Genomic DNA, 17,619 nt, shown 5'->3' on the forward strand with positions numbered 1-17,619 from the left:
GAAGAGTGCATACATTTTGCCAAAAGGAGGTAAGGAGTAGAGGATAGTGCCTGGAATCATCCAGATATGTCCTGAGAGGAATTCTGTCATAGAAGAGGTGCCTGGGCATTCTACCTAGAGTAACCTACCCAAGACACCATGGGAATACCTGAAAGCCTCAGGGAAACAACGTGCCTGCCAACCAGACAGCCATGACACAGTTCTGAACCTCACACCATTTGCCCCCGAGCACTTGCTGATTACATTTTAATTACTCTGAGAGGGAACAATGCTCTGTGCACAAACGCTTACCTGCCATTCAATGGCGATTCCCAGAAATCCCCAGGATGTTACACCATGTGGGTCCTCCATGGCCAGAGGGTCGTGGAAAGAGGGCACCCATCATACTACGGAGTTTAATTAAACATGGAAAAAAGATGTCGTAAGCTGGGATAGTGAGGAAAAGTCACTAGAAGAATTTAACCAGCCAAGTAGATATTAATCACACATCAGATTAGTATTAATAAAAATCATGTTATCGGCACTTGCACATTGTAAGACGTAACCACAGTTACACTTATTTCCCTACTAATAGAAATGTATGTTTGACTCTAAGCTTTTGAGATAATTTAAATCATGGTTCCCTTTACCTTTTATTATGCAAATGATAAAAATGTGAATAGTATATATTATCACATATATGATACAAGTTTCTTCCATTTCCTTTTGCTCCTATAGACTTGTCATTATGCCTGCAGGCATCCTTTTGTTGTCTCTCTCTCTATATATAGCGGATGGGTATATATGTATATATATATTTCATTCCACATTCTTTGTTACTATGGCTTTGCTAATTTACAATAAAAATCCTGCTATCTCAGCAAGAAGATTCTGCTTTGATGGCTCTTGGGGACTTAACAGATTTCAAATTATTTACCCTATAACTTCTTCAGAAGATATTATTTCCTTTAATTTTGTTTGTAAACTCACATATACCTATATCTAGTTTAAAGACGTATCAGTCAGTGAGCAGTTTTTGATTCAATTTAAATAGTTTTCATTTTAATTTTAAACTTGTCTAACCTCCTACTGTTAAACTATTTTATAAGTATCCACTGCTTATAGCCTAATACAGGCTGTTTCCAAGAGAGAGTAAACAACCATTACCGTCTCATCTGGTTCAATTTTCTATTCTTGTCAGTTACCTTTTCTTGGCTAGCCACGGAAATTCATACACATCAAAGCTGGTTCATTTGTATCCCTGTTTCCAAACATCAAATAGAGGCATCCATAAATTAATTTTATGAGCAATTAAGTTCTTCTAAGTCAATACTTTCTAAATTGATTTCTCTTTTACAATCAAGACACAGTTTAGCACCATTTCACATTAGGCATAGCTCTAAGATACCTTGCTATTTTCTTTTCGTTTTCCCCTTTCATTCTTCCTTTCCTTCTTTAAAAAAAAAAATCAAATTGATGAGACAGTGAGGATTTTAGCACTGTTTGTGAAGAGGCAGCTGATGCCATGACTCAAGTAGGCGAATTGTTAGGCAAAGGGATGGTCATGGCGCAGGGACACTGCTGTGATCACATCAGGTGTGGACTCACTTAAGGACTCAGAGAGAATTCAAATCATCAATGGCACAACAATCAGGCAAGAGACATCCAATATGTTTTAAGGACGTGAGTAAATATAATTTGGGGGTAAAAATTTGGCCTCTCCATAGGTCTCCTATGGTCATTTAGAAGAAACTTACACAGAAGATAGACAATTTTGATTCTAAGAGCTTTCAAAACAATGCTAAAAAAAAAAAAAGGAGGAAAAATGGGTAGGCTCCATCAGGTTGTATGTCCGATCTCAGGAAAAATAAACAGGGCTGACCCAGGGAGTAGAAAGTCAAGTATTCCTTCAAATGGTTACTACGGAGACAAAATGAAACAAGATGATACAGGGGTTTAGAAAAGTGTCTGCTATATTGCAAGCATCAAATGGTTAGTAGATACTATGTTTCTGACTATGATTATCATTACTACCTGCATCAAGATTTATAACTGCAGTAGCTTTTTCTTTAGTTTTATTTCCATTCTTATTCTATTTTATACCTGCCTCTTATTTCTTCCTTTTTCAGGAAATTAGTCAAGATTACTAAAACCATTTGCCTGATCCCTGGGGGATTTGAGGGGGTGGGGTGGGGAGGGAAGATGTGAACACACAAGGAATAGCTCAACTGTTGGAATTCTGTCTGTGTTGCAATATAGAGTCCCCCATGGTTGATGACTAAAATCAGGCAAGTATACAGAGCCAATACCAGGGTATATCAAAAGATTTAGATCAATATATTGAAGAAAAGAAGGTGGAATTTATTGTTAAAATGGTCTCAAGGGCCTATAATAAAGCTGAGAAAGGAAAAAAATCAGATACATGAAAGCAAACAGCACTTAAAGATGAGTCCACAGGTGTCAACAAAGAGAAAGCATGAATAATGTGAGAAAGGGCTTGTGAAAGCCAACAGCCAAGGAATGAAGGTAAGGAGAAAGGAGACCCATTTACTCCCTGGAAGTTGTTATTATGTGCACACTATGGCATGATATTTGGCATGGATCAGAGAGCCCCCCCCATTTTTCTCATGCCCTTTTTCCTAGATGGGACAAGGTTAGCGACTCCTTGGGTTCATCCTTTAGAGCTGCACTATGCAACTCAGTAGGCATTGGTCACGTGTGACTCGTGAACATTTGAAATGTCAGGAGTCCAAGTAAGAATATGTAGTGATTATGGAACACACACAGTAGTTTGAAGACTTAGCACACAAAGAAGAATGTAAAATGTCTCCTAAACAAATTTTAATATTATTTGCAAGTTGACATGATAATATTTTAGATATTTTGTGCTATAACACATATACTACTAAAATTAATTTCACTTCTTTCTTTTCACTGTTTTAAATGTGCTACTAAAAATAATAAAATTCTATCTATGGTTAGCACTTATATTTCAGTTGTGTAGAACAGTTTTAGAGATCTTGTTATACTCTGGATGTTCTTAGACAACCACTCTCCTCACCCCAACCTTTTAATACTCAAAGCACTGCTATGAGTGTGATACTGTTATTTTCACTTTGCATCTGACAAAACTTATCCTACCAGAAGTTGAGTAAATTGCCTCGCTCAAAGTCCCAATTCAGGTACCGGAGCTGGAATTTGAACAGAGTTCTATGCTGATCTCTGGGCAGTGGGTCTCCACAAGTGCTCACTTCACCTCACTCAAAAGTGAATAAGCTAGAAGTTCTCTCCTCAAAAGGATTATGAAAGAACTCGGTAGGTCACCATATCCATATGAACTTTATTTGGATTTCAGACTACCTCCTGATACTAAATTTGCTTAGGATGTACTATTAAATGGGAGGATGAAGAATCTCTAGTCTAAAAGGAAACAATTATACACATTCCATCAAACTAAATGTTTAGCTGGAATCAGTCCATGTAAGAATTAATACCTAGCTTGTTTTGGATAAACATTCAGTGTGAACAGTCATACACAAATTCTGATTGCTACAGTCCTTCAGCAACCATTAAGTGATCCGTTTAAGTAGTAAAGAAACAAGGATGATTGAGGAATAGTTTTGTTCTCTCAAGGAATAGAGAAAAAGTTGGAAGAAATGACTGTAATGGATTTTAGTCAACGCCATATGATTTGTACAAAATTGAAAAGTGTCAAAAAGTTTGAAGTATTAACATCCATTTGAGGAGGATTGGAAATGCTTCATGGAAGAGGATTGTCCTGGGACTTGAAAGAAGAGCTAGCTAGCCCTTGTAACAAGACAGGGAAATGTGAAGCAGCAAATTATAGTCAGAAACTATAGGTCTTGATGATATCTTTTTTTCTGCCAGTGACATCAGGGATTCATATTGGAGGAGTCGAGAGAGTGGAATGTGTCTAATCTTAACTGAAGATGGGGGCGGATGATGACAATGACACCACGGATGAGTGAATTGCTGAGCATCTTAGGCTCTCTGATCATCTTGATATCTTGGCTGTGAGCTTCTCTTTGCTCACACTCAGCAGCGAAATTATAACAGCAAAAAAGCAGATGGGTAGTCAACCCTGCAATGTAATTTGATACCATGAGAGAGAGATAAAGATCCAAAGGCCAGGTGATTACTCTTTCTAGGAAAAAAAAAAAAAGTGATTATATTGACATTCCAAGGGGTTAAAATTTGAAAAATAGCAAAGCTAGGAAAGAGTTGAAGAAATACATAATTGGGGGCGCCTGGGTGGCTCAGTTGGTTAAGCGACTGCCTTCAGCTCAGGTCATGATCCTGGAGTCCCTGGATGGAGTCCCGCATCGGGCTCCCCACTCAGCAGGGAGTCTGCTTCTCCCTCTGACCCTCCCCCCTCTCATGTGCTTTCTCTCTCTCAAATAAATAAATAAAATCTTTAAAAAAAAAAAAGAAATACATAATTGGTCTGGTCAAGGGCACAAGAATCTGTGTGTCTTAATTGTGCAAGCAGAATCAATTAAATACAGGACAGAGAGGGAGGAATGGGTGGATGGGTTTAAAAATTGATTATTGAAATTAATACTTTATTAATTTATTGGTATTTAATTTTTATCCCAAAGCATCCATAAAATGGCATTGCTTAAGTAGTACAATACTTAGAATTCAGAAGTTTACATAGGTAATATTTTACTTTGGATTTGTCTGGGGAAAAACATAAATATACAAATAATAATGATCTGGCATTGTGGTATATTTGTACGGAGTATAAAATAACAATATATTATTGGCTGACAATAATAAAATATCAAAGGTCATATGTATTCTTAAGGATGTTGTCCAAATTTAATATACATATTCTAAGAAAATCTCCTAAAATTTTCAGTTCATTTGATTTTATTTCTCAAACTGTTCATACGTAATCAAGTAATCTGTCCTTAAAAAAAAAAAGGAAAAATGAATTATTTGCTTTTTTGAGACTAGTATAAAGTCAATGCAGAAATATTTGTGCAAATGCAGGGGAAATCTGCATTGTTGGGGAATGGACAGCAGTGGTCCCTGTTTCCCACCCCCTGGACAGAAGAACCTGGAGTTTTCTGCAGCAGATCCCTGAAGATGACTTTTCCCAAAGCACAGCAATGCCCAGGTCCAGACCCAATTTGCAGAACAGGGCGTTCCAAATAATTGTATAAGCCCCAGAATTCCAGTGGTGTCCTGGTTCTCCTCCCAGGGAGGAGGAACAATGTGCTTTGGGCTATGTGCTCGTGTGTGCTGTAATCACACACACTCTGGCCGAGTGTAACCCGAGGCTGGACAGCACGGCTGCCTTGGGTCCCCACCTGACCTCCTCTTCCTCATCTCGCCAAGCCTGGCCCGGCTCCAGTTGCCCCTCCAGAGAAGAACTGATGTTTCCATGGTGCCTACATCTCTCCACCCACCTCTCCTCCAACATCTTAGATGGCCTGCTGGGAAATATGTACAATTATATAAATTCTACCGATGGCCATGGAAATAGTGAGAAATTAGAGGTTAAGCCAGGGCAGTTCTGCTAAGTGAGAACCTCGGGCTGAAGTGCCCAAGGGTAAGGAATCCTGGAGCGGCCGGGAGTACCTGGCCCTACCTGGAGCTTCGATCTCATTTATGAATCCAGCCACCACAGTGACTTCTTCTGTCCTTGATATTTTCCAATCTATCCTAGCCAACTCTTAACAAAAGGGCATCATTTCAGAAAAAGAAGGAGGAAAAAGTCATCATGGGGAACAGAAGTAAAATAATTCATTGGCATGCTGGATATAAAGGTACAGAGTCAGTGGGGGCTGAACACAAGTCCAGATGGAAACCAGGAAAATTCTGGCTTGAGGCAAGAGTCCCACACACAGTGTCCAGAAAAGGTTGAGCACTGATTGTAGTGTTATGGTTACTGCCTATAATTTAATAGATTTTAATCTATTTTTACTTATTGAACTTATTTAAATAAAGTTACTGATCCCACAAAACATTTTCTTTTAGATTTGCTGATTTTTTCCTATAATTGACAAAATATAGTATTTCAAAATCAAAATAGATACATATCTCTCTGTATGAATATGAATGATGATATAAAGATGAATTTGTGAGCTTCTGATATGTATTAAGAAATATAAATTGAAGACCATTATTAAGTCATGCATTGGTACATTTTGTTTGTTGACATAGTAACAAAGCATGCTTTAAACTGAGTAAAATTGTTTTTTGAGATCTATGTTCATGGAATGGGAAAGAAAATATTTTTTTAAGAACAATTTAAATTTTAAATCCAATGAACTTTGCAGAGCAAAACCAGATTATCATCACTGTCCCTAAAATAAAATCTCCCCATTTCATATCAGTATTGAATTTTATAAAACAGGATAAAGTAAAAGTTGTTACAGTAAGCATTTTGACAAATCAATTGGCATGTCAACTAAAATCAGCTTAAGGTTATATCAATAGCCCAATTTTGTTAAGCACTTACTGTAAGGCTAGCTATTGTGTTAGATCTTCTAAATGCGTTATGTCATTTATCATGCCAGCCATATAAAAGAGCTAATATTACCCCCATTATAGAGACGAAGAAACAAGTTTTAAGTTATTAAATAACTTGTCTGACATCACTCTTGGGACCGGCAGAGCTGGAATCCCAGCCAAGGTATTCTGACTCCAAAACCCTTACTAGGAATCTCCACGTTATTGTTCACCCCACCTTCCTATTAAGAGGCAAGAGAAGGGAAGTTTAGAAAAATGTATGCATATGCATCAAATTAAGTAATGGATATATTTTTCCATTGATGTCTCTTGGTGGAATTTTTAGTCCATTAAACTTTGTAACAAAGATTTGAATCATAAAATGTTATGGATGCTTATAAAGACACCCACACTCACTGTCTCAGATACCTGCATTCAAAGCGTGCATACATGACACTGCTTTTTCCATGAGCTCAGATGATGATAGGTTTACTGCTCGCCAGAGGTTTCAGTTTGGCTTGATGAAAAGTGAGAGGCCATTTATTATTATTATTATAAATATAATGGCATTTCCCAGAGCAATCCCTTCCAAGTGTTTTTCATATGCCTTACAATGGTTTGCCAAAAAGCACTTTTTTGGGTGGTGTACTTTTCCTATCAGATCTTTCTTTGCCTGCCAGTTTTGAAGGACCCTAGTCCATGTTGCTACGTCCATCAGCAATTCCTGATACGCATGGATAAGCTGGTCTTCCTGACAGAGGAAATCTTACCCCAGGGGCCCCATGCTCTGTGCTGTTTCTTACAATTATTATAGCTATTATGATTGGTATTGCTCATTGGAATCTTAGAGTTTACAAGTTCTGTATGTGTGTCTCCTCTTCCCCATAGAGTTGCATGTTTTTCACACCAACAAATACCGGGGGATTGAAGTGTAAACGACGGAGGAAAAAAAACCTTGCTTCTTCACCTCCCTACCTTCTTGAGCCTCATTATCACAATCTGTTGGGGCAGCACCTCAGAGAATCCTGGATAATATGTGTGCAGCAACATCAATGCTGCTACCTTTTATAATAAATTTTATAGTTTTTACTGTAAAAGAAATCATGTAGAATAGAAATTTAAGAAGGGTGGGTGGCTTAGTCGGTTGAGTGGCTGCCTTCAGCTCAGGTCATGATCCCAGGGTCCTGGGATGGAGCCCCACACCGGGCTGGGCTCCCTGTTCAGCAAAGAGTCTGCTTCTCCCTCTGCCTCTCCCTCATGCTAGCTCTCTCTCTCTCTCAAGTAAATAAATAAAATCTTAAAAAAAAATTGCACAAAGAATATGGAGACTGAGGGAGGGCTAAGAGAAGAGTAATTCATAATCCTTTCTACCAAAAGTGTTCATCTTAATTGTTCATGCTGTAAGTATCATCTGTGGGATATACATTTTATGTGATGACTTTTAAATAGCTCTTTTTTTCTAACAAAGTTATATGTTATTATAGAAATTTTAAAAATAGAAAAATTAAGAGGCAATTAAGTCAAAGACTCATTAAAAATCACCCCTTAGAGACAAATACAATTCATAGTTGTATGTGGATGTGCTCAGACTTTCTCTGTGAATAAGTATATACTTGAGAAAATTGATTTCTAAGTGCATTTAATATAGAGGAGTTAAGGATAACCAAATAGAACAAAATAAAGAGGATGCATTAGTAATAGCTTTTGTCAGGCACCAATTTGGGCGCAAAGTTTGTTGACCGTTTTCAGTTTTGTCTACTAATTGTCTGCATATATCACGTGAAGCCTTTCTTTCCCTCCTCGGCTAACGTGTACCTTGATCTCAGGCTTCCCTGGCTGAGAAGAACGCTTATTGTTTCCACCTGCCTCGAGGAACGCACCAAGGAAAATGAGGTCACTGTTGAGTTGGCAGGATTGATCAAAGGGAGGATGGATTACGTTGGAGGGGGAGATTTTGGGGGTAATTAGCAGAAATGAAATATGTTAAGTCTGTCGATTTAGACGAATGGCCGTGGGCAATGAGAGGGTGTGAGGACAGAACATGAAAACTTCAACCACCTGCAGCTGTTCCTGACCCAGCGTTGAGAGAAGCCCAGAAAAATTGGCCTTACGGAGTTGAAGCAAAGGCCCCAAATGAGGAAGCTACAATGTCCCAAAGTGGTACTTCACAAACAGGCTCACTTTATGCAAATGATAACATAAAATATTCTTCTTTATGGACATTAGGACCCTTTTCTGATAGACGATCTTGATCAAGGCCACCCCAAAAGTCTCCCAAAACTTTTATTCTCAGGAATAAGTGTTGGATTCTTGGTGGGTACCCCATGTAAATGGATCTAATTATGTCAGGGCACTCCTTTCTCGAAACAAGGAATATTTCAGAAAGTGAAGAATGTAAGGAATTTTTAAATCCCCTATTTGCATAAATAAGATAACAACCAAATAACTCCTCCCGGAACCTTGTTAATGTGTTTCAAAAAGACATGGCAACTTTGAGAAGGCAGAGAAGCTGCCGTGAAAATCTCCTTTCTGGGGCATTTCGTTGCCAGGAAGGACAAGGAAAGAGTACTCCCACTTCCATAAATAAACTTTATCACAAACTTTATCATTTCCTGTTTGTTATTTTATTTTTTTAATTTTTTTAAAGATTTTATTTATTTATTTGAGAGAGGGAGCACATGAGAGGGGGGAGGGTCAGAGAGAGAAGCAGACTCCCTGCTGAGCAGGGAGCGCGATGTGGGACTCGATCCCGGGACTCCAGGATCATGACCTGAGCCAAAGGGAATCGCTTAACCAACTGAGCCACCCCGGCACCCTCCTGTTTGTTCTTTTAAAAAATCCATTTGTCTTTCCTCAAGAAACCTATTTGTTCTTCCCGCAGAAGCCTGTTCTGAACCCTCCCATTTCTCTACCGTGTTAGGTATAAAAACCTTGAAATGTGCCCTTTCGTGAGCTAGCTACTTCTCTGTGGGCTGCCACCCTCCTGTGGTGAACCTGTTTTCTCTTCTGCTGACCTGTCTTTCCTCCGTGTAATTTGCAGGCATCCAACGACCAGACTCATGGAGTAGAGGGAAAGTCTTTCCTTCCAGAAAACAATAAGGACATTTCTGTCATTCCAACCAAATATCCCTTAGTGGGTGTGATGGTTAATTTTGTGTGTCAGCTAGACTGGGTAAGAGATGCCCAGATAACCAATTAAACTTTATATTTAGGTATATCTGTGAGGATGCTTCTGGAATAGATTAGCATTTGGATTGGTGAACTGAGTAAAGAAGATCCCTTCACCAAGGCAGGTGGGCAGCATCCAATCTCTGCGGGTTGAATAGAACCAAAAGGTGGAACGAGTGCACATTCACTCTGCTTGAGCTGACATCCACCTTCTTCTGCCTGTTCTTAGGCTTCAGAGTTCCTGGATCTTGGGCTTCGGGCTTACACTGTCCCTGTTCCAATTCACAGGCCTTCAGATTCAAGGTTGAATTACACTACCTGCTGTCCTGTTCTCTAGTTTGCAGATGGCATATCATGAGATCTAGGTATCCATAACCATGTGAGACAATTTCCATAATAAATCCCACATCTGTCTGTCTGTCTATCTATCTATCTATCTATCTATCGATCGATCATCTATCTATCAGCTATCAGCTATCTATCTATATACAGTGGTCTATCACATTGGTTCTGTTTCTCTGGAAAACTCTAATTTAGTTTGGGAGGGGGACTATTTATATTCCATGTGCATGTCTTCTATACTGAAACATTTACTTTAGACCACATAATGAATCCTATAACAGAGAAAAAAAAAAAAATCCAGGGGAAGATTTTTGATCTGAACTGTTGGAAGAAGGATAATCCTTAAGAAATGCATTTCCTTACACTGATAAGAGTTGAAACAAATGAAACTGCGGAAAAAAATTTTTGCTCAAGATCATGTCTCGCTCCAACTTATAGACTCTACACAATAGCGTAGCATCTTACAACATTCCTGAATTGTTGTCCAAGTTGAGTAGAAACCAATGTTTAAGCCTTGTGAATGTTATTCTTCTATTTTGAATTCTTACATTTGATTCATTTCTCATTAAGTTAGAGGTTTCAAGTCAAGTTTTCAGTAATAGTACAAAGATTTTATCAGTTGTGATTAGATAAGCTATGAGTAACAGAGACCTTAAAAATTATAGCAAAAGAAAGACTGCTTTCTGGTGCAGAGAAATATAGGGTAGAGATCATAGCCCCAGGAAGTTGTCAGGATCTAAGATTTCCTCTTGCCATGTGGTCCTTTATCTCTAGGGTGTGGCCTTTATATATTCACTCCAAAAATACATCATTAACAACCTCAGGATACGCATATTTCCTGATAGCCAGAAAAAGAGCTTCATCAGAAAGACTATTACACCACCTTACACCATTAATTACAGTGGTATTTGTTGCAAGGACGAAGAAACTTTCTTTACATTGCTTGTCACCACCATCCACATCACAAACTTAAAATGTCCACCAGTAACATTTATTAGAGACCTTAGACCATTCTGCCACCATCATTCCCCCATTTATGAAAATGGCACCCATTATTCATTCACGAAACCTGGACAATATTACTCCTTACTCATAACCCATGTATAATCTGTCATCAATTCCTGTTGATTTTTGTCATCACCTTAAATCAAAGTGGCCACTATTTAGCTCCATGGTGGCCTTCCTATCTCCACCCTAGATTAAAAATATCAACCAGAGTGATAACTTATATAGAGATTGTATCACTCTCCTGATTAAAACCATTCTCGTAAGGAGGTGTCCTTTCATAGACTCAGGTTTTCGTGTGGAAGACTTTCCCAAATATTCTCGTTGTGTCTGGCTACTGTGTCTCTTCTCAGTGTAGTATTTTTGAGGAATGAGCTTTTGGTTTTGTTAAGCTTCTTTATTCTTTCTGTCCTCTATTTCATTAATGTCTATTCTCATATCTAATATTTTTATCCTTCTACATTTTTGTATGTATTTTATTGTCTATTTCTGTCCTTTTAGTATTTCCCGATTTCTTTTCTTTTCTTTTTTTTTTTTAAGATTTTTTATTTGACAGAGAGAGAAAAGGGAGAGAGGGAACACAAGCAGGGGGCGTGGGAGAGGGAGAAGCAGGCTCCCCACAGTACAGGGAGCCTGATGCTGGGTTAATCCCAGGACTCCGGAATCATGACCTGAGCTGAAGGCAGACGCTTAATGACTGAGCCACCCAGGAGACCCAGTACTTCCTGATTTCTAATATCTGAGTTTAAACATAAAAATTACATTCTAAGTTACATGAGCTGCACTGCACAAATTTTATTAAAATTTTCTTTCACTTTACAATCATGTCCCCTGTGAGGATCTAGTCATCATAGGTATTTCTTTTTAGTCACAAGTTATTTGAATCTATTTTTTTTATTATTTCATCGTGATTTCTTGTTTATTTTCTTGTTATTAATATATTGATTTTTGGGGGCGGAGCAAGATGGCAGAGGAGTAGGAGACCTGGATATCCTCTGGTCTCAGGAATTCAGCTGAATAGGAATCAAACCATTTTGAACACCTACGAACTCAACAGGAGATCGAAGAGGAGAGTAACAACAACTCTCTGAACAGAGAAGCGACCACTTTCTGGAAGGTAGGACGTGCGGAGAAGTGAACCTGAGGCGATATTCGGGAGGATAGACGGCGGGGGAGGGGCCTCCGCCGGGCGCTTCTGGCAAGTGCTAGAGCCGCGGAGCACAAAATCGGACCTTTTAGATGTCAGCTCCGCTGAGGGACGTCGCTCCAGGGGCTAAGCGGGGGGTGGAACCCTCGCGGGACAGTGTGGTCTCAGGACCCGCGGGGTCACAGAAAGACTGGGTGTGCCTGAGTGCGGCAGAGCTCCCAGGTATCGGAGCGGGGAAGCCGGCTGCAGAGACGGAACCAAGGCTCGAGCTCTCAGCTCGGGGTTGCCATAAACTGTGATCCGCGGCCCAGTCGGGCCACTGCTCCTCCAGCAGGGACCCAACAAGCGACAGATCCGGGGAGACTCCCCTCCCTCCCCCGGGAGGAGCAGCGCGGGAGCGCACCGCAGGGATCTGCTGGGTTTGGAGACTCCACACGGGGTCGGGTGCCAGAGATACAAACGCTCGGTCACAGGCCAGGTGAGCACGGAGTGCGGCCGGAGACCGGGGACACGGGAGTGACTGCTTTTCTCTGGGGGCGCACTGAGGAGCGGGGCCCGAGTTCTCAGCTCCTCCAGGCGGAGATTGGGAGGCCACCATTTTCACCCTGGTCCTCCAAAGCTGTACCGAGAGCTTGCAGGGAACAAAAGTTCCTGAGAGCAAACCCGAGCAGCTTGCTTAGCCCGGACCGACAAGGGCGGGGCAATTCAGCCTCCGGCAAAGACATTTGGGAACCACGGCAACAGGCCCCTCCCCCAGAAGATCACCACGAACAGCCAGCAAGCCAAGACCAAGTTTACCGATCAAGGAGAACGGGAGAACTCCAGCACTAGGGGAATACTGCACATAGAATTCATGGCTTTTTTACCATGATTCATTAGTTTTTCAAAGTTAATATGTTTTTAGCTGTTTTTTTTTGAATTTCTCTTTTTCCCTTTCTCAACCAACATCTTATCAATCCCTTTTTTAAAAAAAAATTTTTTATTTTTCATTTTTAGAGTCATACTTTATCCCTTCATAGTAGTTACCCTTATTTTCGGCATATATATATATAAGTTGTTCTCTCTTTAAAATTTTGAGATACAGTTTCTTCTAATGGATCAAAATATACCCTAAATCACTAGTGTACGGTTTTGTTCTAGTCTCCTGCCTGATCACCTTCTCTCCCTTTTTTTCTTTTCTTTTTTTTTACATCTTCTTCTTTCTTTTTTAAACAACTTCTTATCTTAACAATTCCTTTTATAAAATCTTTTATAATTTCATCTTTACAGTCATCTTCCATCCCTTCATTGTATCAACATTATTTTGTACATATATGTCTTCCTTCCTTTAAAATTTTAGGAGGCACATTCTTCTAACAGACCAAAATACGCCCAAAATCTAGATTGTGGCACTGATGTATGCAGTAGCCTGATCACATTTGATCATATTCTGTTTTTGTTGTTTTGTTCTGTTTTTGTTTCTTTTTATCTTTTTCTTTTTCTTTTTTTCTCCTCTTTCTTTTTTCTTTCTTTCTCTTCCTTTTCCCCTGGTTTCAGGTCTTTTCTGATTTGTATAGAGTATATTTGCTGGGGACGTTGTTACTCTGTTAGCATTTTGTTCTCTCATTCATCTATTCTCCTCTGGACGAAATGACAAGAGGAAAAAATCACCTCAGAAAAAAAGAACAAGAGGTAGTACCGTCTGCAGGGGACCAACTCAATATGGACATTAGTACGATGTCGGACCTAGAGTTCAGAATCATGACTTTAAAGATACTAGGTGGGCTTGAAAAAAGTGTGAAGGTTATTAGAGAAACGCTTTCTGGAGAAATAAAAGAACTAAAATCTAACGAAGTAAAAATCAACGAGGCTGTTAATGAGGTGCAATCAAAAATGGGGACACTAACTGCTAGGATAAATGAGGCAGAAGAGAGAGTCAGAGATATAGAAGACGAAATGATGGAAAATAAAGAGGCTGAGAAAAAGAGAGAGAAACAACTACAGCATCACGAGGGCAGAATTCAAGAGATAAGCGATACGATGAGATGAAACAACATTAAAATAATTGGGATCCCAGAAGAAGAAGAAAGAGAGAGAGGGGCAGAAGGTATATTGGAGCAAATTATAGCAGAGAACTACCCTAATGTAGGGAAGGAAACAGGCATCAAAATCCAGGAGGCACAGAGAACCCCTCTCAAAATCAATAAAAAGAGGTCAACACCCCGACATTTAACAGTAAAACTTACAAGTCTCAGAGACAAAGAGAAAATCCTGAAAGCAGCTCGGGAGAAGAGATATGTAACCTACAATGGTAGAAATATTAGATAGGCAACAGACCTATCCACAGAGACCTGGCAGGCCAGAACGGACTGGCATGATACCTTCAGAGCACTAAAGGAGAAAAATGTGCAGCCAAGAATACTATATCCAGCTACGCTCACATTGAAAATAGAAGGAGAGATAAAAATCTTCCAGGACAAGCAAAAACTAAAGGAATTTGCAAACACAAAACAGGCCTCCAAGAAATATTGAAAGGGGTCCTCTAAATAAAGAGAGAACCTAAAAGCAGCATAGATCAGAAAGGAACACAGACAATGTACAGTCACAGTCACCTTACAGGCAATACAATGGCACTAAATTCCTATCTTTCAATAGTTACCCTAAATGTAAATGGGCTCAATGCCCCAATCAAAAGACACAGGCTATCAAATTGGATAAGAAAACAAGAGCCATCCATATGCTGTCTGCAAGAGACTCATTTTAGACCCAAAGACACCCCCAGATTGAAAGTGAGGGGGTGGAAAACTATATACCATGCTAATGGACACCAAAAGAAAGCTGGGGTGACAGTCCTTGCATCAGACAATTTAGATTTTAAAACAAAGACTGTAATAACAGATGAAGAAGGACACTATATCCTACATAAAGGGTCTATCCAACAAGAAGATCTAACAATTGTAAATATCTATGCCCCTAACATGGGAGCAGCCAATTGTATAAGGCAATTAATAAAAAAAGCGAAGAAACACATTGACAAAAATACAATAATAGTGGGGGACTTTAACACCCCCCTGACTGAAATGGACAGATCATCTAAGCAAAAGATCAACAAGGAAATAAAGACTTTAAATGACACACAGAACCAAATGGACTTCACAGACATATTCAGAACATTCCATCCCAAAGCAACGGAATACACATTCTTCTCTAGTGCCCATGGAACATTCTCCAGAATTGATCACATCCTAGGTCACAAATCAGGTCTCAACTGGTACCAAAAGATTGGGATTATTCCCTGCATATTTTGAGACCACAGTGCGTTGATACTAGAACTCAATCACAAGAGGAATGTTGGAAAGAACTCAAATACATGGAGGCTGAAGAGCATCCTACTAAAGAATGAATGGGTCAACTGGGAAATTAAAGAAGAATTAAAAAATTCATGGAAACCAATGAAAATGTAAACACAACTGTCCAAAATCTTTGGGATACAGCAAAGGCAGTCCTGAGAGGAAAGTATATAGCAATACAAGCCTTTCTCAAGAAACAAGAAAGGTCTCAAATACACAACCTAATGCTACACCTGAAGGAGCTGGAGAAAGAACAGCAAATAAAGCCTAAACCCAGCAGGAGAAGAGGGATAATGAAGATCAGAGCAGAAATCAATGAAATAGAAACCAAAAGAACAGTAGAAGAGATCAAAGAAACTAGGAGCTGGTTCTTTGAAAGAATTAACAAGATTGAAACCCCTGCCCAGACTTATCCAAAAGACAAGAGAAATGACCCAAATCAACAAAATCATGAATGAAAGAGGAGAGAAAATAACCAACACCAAAGAAATACAAACAATTATAGGAACATATTATAAGCAATTCCAAGCTAGCAAATTAGATAACCTGGAAGAAATGGGTGCATTCCTAGTGATGGATCAACTACCAAAACTGAACCAGGAAGAAATAGAAAACCTGAACAGACCTATAACCCCTAAGAAATTGAAGGAGTCATCCAAAATCTCCCAACAAACAAAAGCCCAGGGCCCGATGGCTTCCCAGGGGAATTCTTCCAAAAATTTAAAGAATAATTAATACCTATTCTCCTGAAACTGTTCCAAAAAATAGAAATGGAAGGAGAACTCCCAAACTCGTTTTATGAGGCCACCATTACGTTGATCCCAAAACCAGACAAAGACTCCATCAAAAAGGAGAATTACAGACCAATATCCTTGATGAAAATGGATGCAAAAAGTCTCACCAAAATACTAGCCAATAGGATCCAAGAGTACCATAATACTAGCCAAGAGGATCAACAGTAAAATAATACTAGCCAATAGGATCCAACAGTCCAATAAAAGGACTATTCACCGTGACCGAGTGGGATTTATCCCTGGGCGACAAGGCTGGTTCAACAACTGCAAATCAATCCACGTGATACAACACATTAACAAAAGAAAGAACAAAAATCATATAATCCTCTCAATAGATGCAGAAGAAGCATTTCACAAAGTACAGCATCCTTTCTTGAACAAAACTCTTCAGAGTATAGGGATAGAGGGTACATACCTCAATAGCATAAAAGCCATCTATGAAAAACCTACAGCCAATATCATTCTCAATGGAGAAAAGCTGAGAGCTTTTCCCCTAAGGTCAGGAACGGGACAGGGATGTCCACTATCACCACTGCTATTCAACATATTATTAAAAGTCCTAGCCACATCAATCAGACAACAAAAAAATCAAAGGCATCCAAATTGGCAAAGAGGAAGTCAAACTCTCACCCTTTGCAGATGATATGATACTGTATGTGGAAAACACAAAAGACTCCACCCCAAAACTGCTAGAACTCATACAGGAATTCAGTAAAGTAGCAGGATATAAAATCAATGCATAGAAATTGGTGGCATTCCTATACACCAACAACAAGATAGAAGAGAGACAAATCAAGGAGTCGATCCCATTTACAATTGCACCCAAAACCATAAGATACCTAGGAATAAATTTATCCAAAGAGGCAAAGGATCTGTACTCAGAAAACTATAAAATACTCATCAAAGAAACTGAAGAAGACTCAAAGAAATCGAAAAACGTTCCATGCTCATGGATTGGAAGAACAAACATTGTGAAGATGTCAATGATACCTAGAGCAATCTACACATTCAATGCAATCCCCATCAAAATACAATCCACTTTTTTCAAAGAAATGGAACAAATAATCCTAAAATTTGTATGGAACCAGAAGAGACACCGAATAGCCAGAGGAATCTTGAAAAAGAAAAACAAAGCTGGCGGCATCACAATTCCGGACTTCCAGCTCTATTACAAAGCTGTCATCATCATGACAGTATGTTACTGGCACAAAAACAGACACATCGATCAATGGAGCAGAATAGAGAGCCCAGAAATGGACCCTCAACTCTATGGTCAACTCATCTTTGACAAAGCAGGAAAGAATGTCCAATGGAAAAAAGGCAGCCTCTTCAACAAATGGTGTTGGGAAAATTGGACAGCCACATGCAGAAGAAT

The sequence above is a fragment of the Zalophus californianus genome, chromosome 12, assembly GCF_009762305.2.
Source record: "Zalophus californianus isolate mZalCal1 chromosome 12, mZalCal1.pri.v2, whole genome shotgun sequence".
In the NCBI taxonomy this organism is placed as follows: Eukaryota; Metazoa; Chordata; class Mammalia; order Carnivora; family Otariidae; genus Zalophus; species Zalophus californianus.